Source organism: Pteropus alecto, unplaced genomic scaffold (genome assembly GCF_000325575.1).
Source record: "Pteropus alecto unplaced genomic scaffold, ASM32557v1 scaffold121, whole genome shotgun sequence".
Taxonomy (NCBI): domain Eukaryota; kingdom Metazoa; phylum Chordata; class Mammalia; order Chiroptera; family Pteropodidae; genus Pteropus; species Pteropus alecto.
The window spans coordinates 2,760,439-2,768,628 of record NW_006434369.1 but is presented as its reverse complement, the minus strand read 5'-3'; the positions used below and the strand labels follow the sequence as shown (position 1 = coordinate 2,768,628).

At 32.5% G+C, this 8,190-nt stretch overlaps 1 non-coding gene across 1 annotated transcript; it reads right to left on the bottom strand.

The window, feature by feature from the left end:
• Positions 1-227: 227 nt before the first annotated feature.
• LOC112477665 lies at positions 228-346 on the bottom strand. Its single transcript, XR_003045555.1, has one exon. It is a non-coding gene; the product is annotated as a 5S ribosomal RNA (ribosomal RNA).
• Between the last annotated feature and the right edge of the window lie 7,844 nt (positions 347-8,190).

The following is an 8,190-nucleotide window of genomic DNA, read 5'->3' as shown; positions in this document are numbered from 1 at the left end:
TGCACTTAACTAAACCACCCATTGCAAATTTCACTGTAGCCAGGACCCTGGGATGTGAACCCTCTCATCTCCAGATAGGCCAGTTCTTCTGAAGGATTAAGCAAGGAACTGTAAACACACAAGTTTTTCTTTGTTTTCTATTTTATGCATATTTCTGTTAAGAGTAAAGCGTGAATTTTATTTGTTTATTTTTAAATATTTATTTTTTATTTTATTTTATTTTTTACCTCCTACAGCACCTGGTATTTCTAGGTGGTCTCCCTTCCAAGTACTAACCAGGCCCGACCCTGCTTAGCTTCTGAGTTCAGACGAGATCAGGCATGTTCAGGGTGGCATGGCCGTAGTATAGATTTTAGAATTGAGTATTTTGGCTCCTGTTAAAATGTTCTGAAATCAGATCTATGGAGATGATAAGGATGGGGTGACAATGACAATTTTCACCTCCTTCTTCCCCAACTCATTTTCAAAGAATAAGGACAAGTCCTGAGAGAGCAAACCAAGAAGAACATGGGCAAGAAATATTCAACACATGGGCTTTTTCCATATTTTTAAAAACAAGCATTTCTTTACAGTTATTCTCAATACTCTTTGCTAGGGTGTATTATTTGCTGGAAATAAAAACATCTTGATCAGCTGAAGAAGCAGAATGATTCTGATTCTTTTCAATATAACTGGAATGTTTTCTGGGTCTGCCAAGTTTTTCAGGATAATTTTGGATAAAACCCTAAGATAAAACTTTCATGTAACTTCTTTCCATTTTGGCATGTGGTGTTTAATATAGTATTTAAAACCTATTTTATCACTTTATGAAATTTTTGTAATTACAGTGATTCCTCATTTTATTTCATCCTATAAAATGCTTACCATTTTACATGTCCTATTAATAAAAAAATGTTTAATGAAATGCTAGTCTCACCATTCATACCAGTAGAAAATTTTCTTTTTATTAAAAGCATAGAAGACCATGACTCTTCTAAGAAAGAATATATTTCCAACAAATTTTATTCTTTATGTTTAATAATTATTTATCAATACTTATAGTATATTTAAGGAGTTTTGATCAAGTGTATACTGATGATAGTTATAAAGATAACGATCTAGAAGAATTTTTTTTTAAATCTTAGAGCCTTATATGATATCAGGAAATGAGATGTTACGAATTACATTTATATGCATATTTTATTTTGGATAGGTATGATAGGGTAATCAATAGAATTCTTTCAAGCACAAAAATGTATCAAGACAAAAGTTTGTTAAAGAAATAGAAGTATGATTCAAATAGGAAAAGGAAAGATTTATGTATTATTAATGTTAAATAGCTTGTTTGTACATGTTTTAAATGGTTCTTTGGTGATAGTATCAAATTTTTATAATTTTATGTTCTACTAAATACTTTTAAAAGTGAGAGATGACAGTATTATTTTAGATGTCATATTTATAACATGCTAGAAATTACATTCCTTGTAACTATTTCAACTGAAAATAAAAAATTCTAAATGTTAACTTTAAAATGTATAAGCAAATACATGGTTTTTCACAATTCTTTAAAGGAATAAGTAAACAAAGTATTTGTTATGTATTTGCTTCTTTTTGTAGATTTACCACATATGTATAGATCTTTAAGCACATATTGTTAGATTTAGCTGGTTTCGACCTCTGTATAAGAATTCCCTCATTTCTTATGGGTTTTTTCACTCGATGTTTTCAAGATTCATCCAAATAGAGATGTGTTAAAACAGTTTAATTATTTTCAGTGCTGTATAATAGTCCTTTACATTAAATGTACCACAATTTATTTAGTAATTACATGGTCCATTTGACATCTGAAAAGAATTGATTCCAGATTTTTGCTTTTGAAAACACTAACATAACAATGCTGTTATGAATATTTGTGAGCCCTGGTAAACATGTATAAGAATGTCTCTGCAGCGTAGACATAGAAACATAGAGCGAATATTGCTGGCTCATAAGCTATATGCACATTCAACCTTCCAAGGTAAGGCCAAGTAATTTCACAAAGTGGTTGTACCAACTTGCCCTCCCTCCTGCAGCGTATGAGACTCCCAACACTCCACATCCTCACTAATACTTGGTATTGGCAGTCTTTTTAATTTTTGTCAAACTAGGGAGGCTGAGGTACTTTTTTTTTTCTCATTAGTAATGAAATCAAGCATATTTTTATTTGCTGAGCACCATTCATGTGTCTTCTTCTCTGAAATAACTATTCAAGACTTTTGCCTATCTATCTGTATTGTTTTGTGTTTTACCTATTTTTTAGAAGTATTTTATATGTTCTGGATACTAGTACTGAATATTTATCAATCATAATTGATATCAATAATAATCTTCTCCCAGCCTGCAGCTCATGTTTCACTCTATGGTATTTTTAAATAAATAATCTTAATTTAAATTTAGTTAAACTTATCCATCTTTTTCTTGTTATGCATCTTACTTAGGAAATTCATCTTACCCAGAATTCACAAACTTATTCTCTATTGTCTCCTAATTTTTTAATACATTTCTTTTTTTTTTTGCAGAGGGGCAGTTTTAGGTTTACAAAAAAATTCATTGGAAAGTTCAAACAGTTACCCCTCCACCTCCACAGTTTCCTCTATTATTTTCATCTTGTATTAGTGTGGTACATTTGGTATAATTGATGGGCCAATACTGATACATTACTATTAAGTATAGTTTATAGTATACAGTAGAGTTCACTCTTTTGTTGTACATCCTATGTTTTTTTAAATTTTATTAAAATAGAGCTAACATTATATTAGTTTCAAGTATACACCATAGTTATTCAATATTTATATACCTAAAGAAGTGATCACCATAATAAGTCTAGGAACCATCTGACACCATACATTACTACAATATTATTGACTATGTTTCCTTTGCTATACATTATATGACTTATTTACAACTGGAAATTTGAAACTTTTATTCCACTCCACCTTTCTCCATACCTTTTTTAAAGTTTCAATTTCAGTTGATATTCAATATTATTTTATATTAGTTTCAGGTGTACAGCACTGTGGTTAGACATTTATATAATTTACAAAATGATCTCTCGGATTAGTCTAGTGCCCACCTGGCACCATACATACAATATGACCATATTCAATTGGTCATATTGTATGGTCATATTCAATTGTATGGTCATACAATTGACCATATTCTCTATGCTGTACTTTACACTCCATGACTATTTTGTAACTACCAATTTGTACTTTTTAATCCCTTCACTTTTTTCACCCAGCTCCCCAACCCCACTCCCATCTGGCAACCATCAGTTTGTTCTCTGTATCTATGTGTCTTTTTCTGTTTTGTGTGTTCATTTATTTTGTTCTTTATGTAAGTGGTTCCACACATAAGTGAGATCATCTAGTATTTGTCTTTCTCTGTTTGACTTATTTCACTTAGCATAATACCCTCTAGGTCTATCCGTGTTGTCCCACTATGAGTTTTGACAAATGTATAATGATATGTATCCATCATCACTGTGTCAAACAGGAAGTATAGTTTCACTGTTCTAAATGTATTCTGTGCTCCAATTATCCATCCCTCGCTCCCTGCCCCTCCCCCTCCATCCTCTGCCTCTATAGTTTTGCCCATCTCCAGAATGTCATACAATTGAATTCATACACTATGTAGTCTTTTCAGTTGGCTCTTTTCATTTAGCAATGTGCTTCTAAGGTTTCGCTATGTTTTTTCATGGCTTGACAACTCCTTTCATCACTGAATAATATTCCATTGTATGAATGTACTACAGTTGTTTCTATATTCACCACTGAAGGACATTTTGGTTGCCTAAAAAATTTTAAAGCTTAGTTTTATACTGAAGTACTTGTCTAATCTGTAATTAATTCCTGGGTATGATATGAAAGAAAAATTCAGATTTTATAACCCACATGGATTTTCGGATATTCCAGAACGTTTTATTATCTTGTCCCTCTTTTTCTCACTTATCCAGCTCTATCATATATTAAGTTTTTATTTTTGCATTAATCTGTTTCTAAGCTCACAATTTTATTCCACTGGTTTATCTGTCTACCCTCAGCCAATACCACAATAATTACAATACATGTGTTACATAGAAATTTCAGAACCAGTTTGTTGATTCCATGATAAACTCCATTGAAATTTGGTTTGGGTATTGATTCCACTTCTTAATTTGTGAAGAAATTCTCAATTTGTAGAGAACTGATATCTTTATGCTCCATGAGTGCAGTATTTCTTTCTACTTATTTATATATTCTTAAGGCTTTTAATAAAGTTTTATCATTTTATATGTAAATGTGGTGATCATTTTTATTAGATTTATTCCAGGCATTTTATCTTTTCTGTTCCATTTGCAAATATTCTTTTTTAAAATAAACACTTTTTTACATTACATGTTTTGTTTGTTGCAATTGACTTTTGAAATTGATTTATCTTATATGTAGCAAAATTTTAAACTTGTATTATTAATTTTATCTGTATATAGATTCTTTTGAGTTTTCTAAGAAAATCATATCATCTTCTTAAAAAGGTTATAATTTATTTCCTCTTTCCTAATTCTTACATTTTTATTTCCTTTTCTTATCCTATTGAGCTGGCTAGAACCTCTTCTACTTTCATACAGAGTTCGATAAGACATAGTCTTCTCCTTGAAGTGTTTTATTGGGGGAACTAAACATCAGTATGATCAGTATGATAAGACATAGAAATAGTTTATATAAAGTGTATGAAAATTAAATAAGGCCACATATAATTTCTCTTTAAAAGATAAAGGTCAGGTGCTGCCATGTGTTTACATTTTAGCTTAAAAGTATAAATCAATATTTTGCTAACCGAGGTCAATTATATAACCATTCACAAAGTCTTAAGACAGGTAGAACATTGTTTTGGGAGTGAAAAGATAGATTTTAAAAACTATCAATCATTCTATTCATATATTTATTTAGCATACATTTATAATGCTCTTACCCAACATTGACCCAGACCACATAATGATGTACGTAAAACACAATCAGCTCTCAGTTATTAACTGAGGGAGGGAGAGAGACTCTGCTTACATAGTGAAACATTTCTGTGTCAACTGGTTCTTCTAGGAAATAACCAACAAGTGGGGCTCATATGTAATCCATGACAGTCACTGTAGAAAGAACATAGTGGTTAAAAATTTTGTTCATATTGACTTAAAATCTGCCTTCTGAAACTCCTAACCACTATTCCTAGTTCTGCAAAAGAAAATAAGATGATGAAGTAAAATATATTTTCTTTCAATTGACAGTAGGTAAAGCCTGTGAAACATTGCTCTCTCTTCTAAGCCTTCACTTGTCTTGGCTAAACTTCTATTCCTTCAATAAGTGTGATTTTAAGATTCCATATCATCCTAGTCACCCTCCTCTTAAGAACCTATTGTTTGTCTCTGTCTCTCTCAAAAACCATTATGCAAAATTGAAAATAATTTTCCAAGCAAGAAACATCAGTGCAGTATAGATGGAGACTATCATCAGCTGTTTCCAGAAGTTAAAAATATACTTCCCGAAACTTTACATTAAGTAAATTTACATTATTTCATCAGGTTCCTTGATATAGAATTAAAACCTATTGTTATGTATTTCAGGAAATCAGATTTCAACTTAATATGAATAAGAATTTCTATTAAGAGCCTTTTCTATGCGAATAGCTATCAGGCTGTGTCTCCTCAATTCCATACTTATTATCTAGCTTTGTGATCATGTTTTCATTGTTGTTGTTGTTTTTTTAGTTGCAAATGACAGAAATTCAATTTGAAGTATCCTTAGACAATTTTTAAAAGAAGACAGATTTATTGGCTTACATAAGTAACTAATCAGATACCTGAAAAGTTCAAGAGTATTTGCACTTTTTGATCCAAGGTCTCCATATTTTCAAAATTGGTCTTTTGCCAACTCTAGACTTTGCTTTCCTCTGTGATGGCTCTATTCTCATGCAATGATCCCCTTAAGATGGCAAGATGACTGCCTGCAGTTCCAGGATAATGTCCTATCCTCTCAGTAACCAGAATGAGTCTGTCCTCCCAACAGAGATCACTGGCTCTGGATGTGTTATGTGCCCATCTCCGAAACAAGCAAGGATGCGCCACTCTGACCGGCCAGGCCTGGAGCACATGCCCATGCATTGAGCTGGGGACTGAATTCACTCAGCCCAATCCTCTTGAACTTAAAACGGGGGAGGAGCAATTTTCCAAGAATAAAAATAGGGTTCTAATGAAAAAAGGGGGGAATAGATGTCAGGTTTTCAATAAAAACAAATGTCCACTTGAGCTCTAAATTTCAGATGTATTTATCCCTGTTGAATTGAATTCATTTTTTCTAATTCTAGTGTTTACATCTTCACTAGCTAGCAACATGGTTTTGGTTTAATCACTTAACCCCTTTGAGTTTATTTATTCTAGAAAATGAAGGAAGTGGACTAATCACCACAGCTATTTTCACTCTTAATTCCCTCATTTTATGATATATATGTTAAATGAGTGGCATAAAACAGGACTTTAACATATATTCTCAAATGAAAGCAACGATAAAATTAAAATTCCTGTGACTATAAGGTTTATCAAGTATGCTAGCTCCCTTGGAACCCCTAAATTAAATTCTAAAAATAATCATTGAGTGCCTACTATCAATTAATCAGCAAGTACTCCTCTAAATGGAAAAGGGCTCTCGGGAAGTATTCAAGAGAGGAATTCTGATTTCATAATTGCAAATGATTACCAAAAAGTGGAGGAAGGATCTAGAGAAGTAGTTTCAATTGCAGGCTCTATTTAACTCAGACTTTTAAAAAGATATCCATGAAAGGTAGAAGGAAGGAAACAACTAAGCACAAGCAAAATATGATATTGACCTATAAGAAATAATAGGAAGTCCAAAATCCAGAATTATTTGAGGCTTGTCTCGTGAGATGTGGCTAGGTATAGAGAAGGAAAACAGGGGCTTGATTCCACTATGTGCTAGCTTTGGGAATTTGAGCAACTTACTAACCCATCTGAGTTTATTTTCCAATGTGTAAAATGGATATAATGATATTTCCTCAAGAGAATGGAATTATATCAAATAAAGTTGTAGGCACCAAGTAGTCGCTCAATAGATTCCCCTACTTTCTCCAACGGGCCTGACCTTACACACGTTTTTATCAATGACTTGTCCAAAATCAGGGAGACATTCACTTAGTATCATAAATGATATGACACTAAAAAAGTAGAACTTATAGGAGATGAAAGTCAGAGTTCAGAAAGGTTTCCCACTACCTTGCTATATGATCTTTGGCGTTTATTAAACAATTTGAACCTCAGTAGCCTCATCTATAAAATTAAGATAATTACATTTACTTGTTTTACAGACTACTGTAAAGAACAAAGTAGATCACTTGTGAAAACTTGTTAAGATGTAAAGCACTGTATAAATCAGTGGTCACTTGGTTCTAAGCTTAGATGTGCATGTGGTGCACTGCACAAAGAGATTCATTTAAGGGGGCACCACTCACTTCACAGACATCATACATTTGTATATCCAGTGCAACAATTTTCTGACTGGTGGCAACAAAGTGCCTTGTGCTATGAAATTGGTACGTTATAACAATTTTCCAACAGAAAAATGTAGAGTGCCTTGAAAAGGGGGAGCTTTTTTTTCTCATTTGCACAAAAGCACTTTATAGGCTAGCAGTACCCCTGTGGCTATTATTCCAATTAATTCCAAATGACAGAATGAAAACTAGTACATAAACACTATGGAGAAGAATGTAACAATTATAACTTTGAAGACAAAATAAGTGGAGTGAGCTCCCTGTCCTTTGGGGTATTCAAGAAAAGACTGACTCACCATTAATAAGGGATATTATATTAGAAACCCCTAGATTAAGAAAAAGTTACAATTGATCATCACTATAGAAAAGAGGATTAATGTTTAAACATCGACTACATGCTGGGTATTGCGCTAGATGTTTACATACAGTTATTCCATTGAATCCTCTTAAGAGTTCTTCAGAGTTTGTGTCATTATCTCTGTTTTGAGGATGAGGCAGTTAAGTAACTTGCCAAAATGCGTACGCAGCTAATAAGTGGCAATGAAGAGACTATCAAACTCTATTAGTTTCCTGTTGTCACTATAACTAATTACCACAAACTTCCTGGCTTCAAACAACAGAAGTTTTTTTAGCTTACAATTC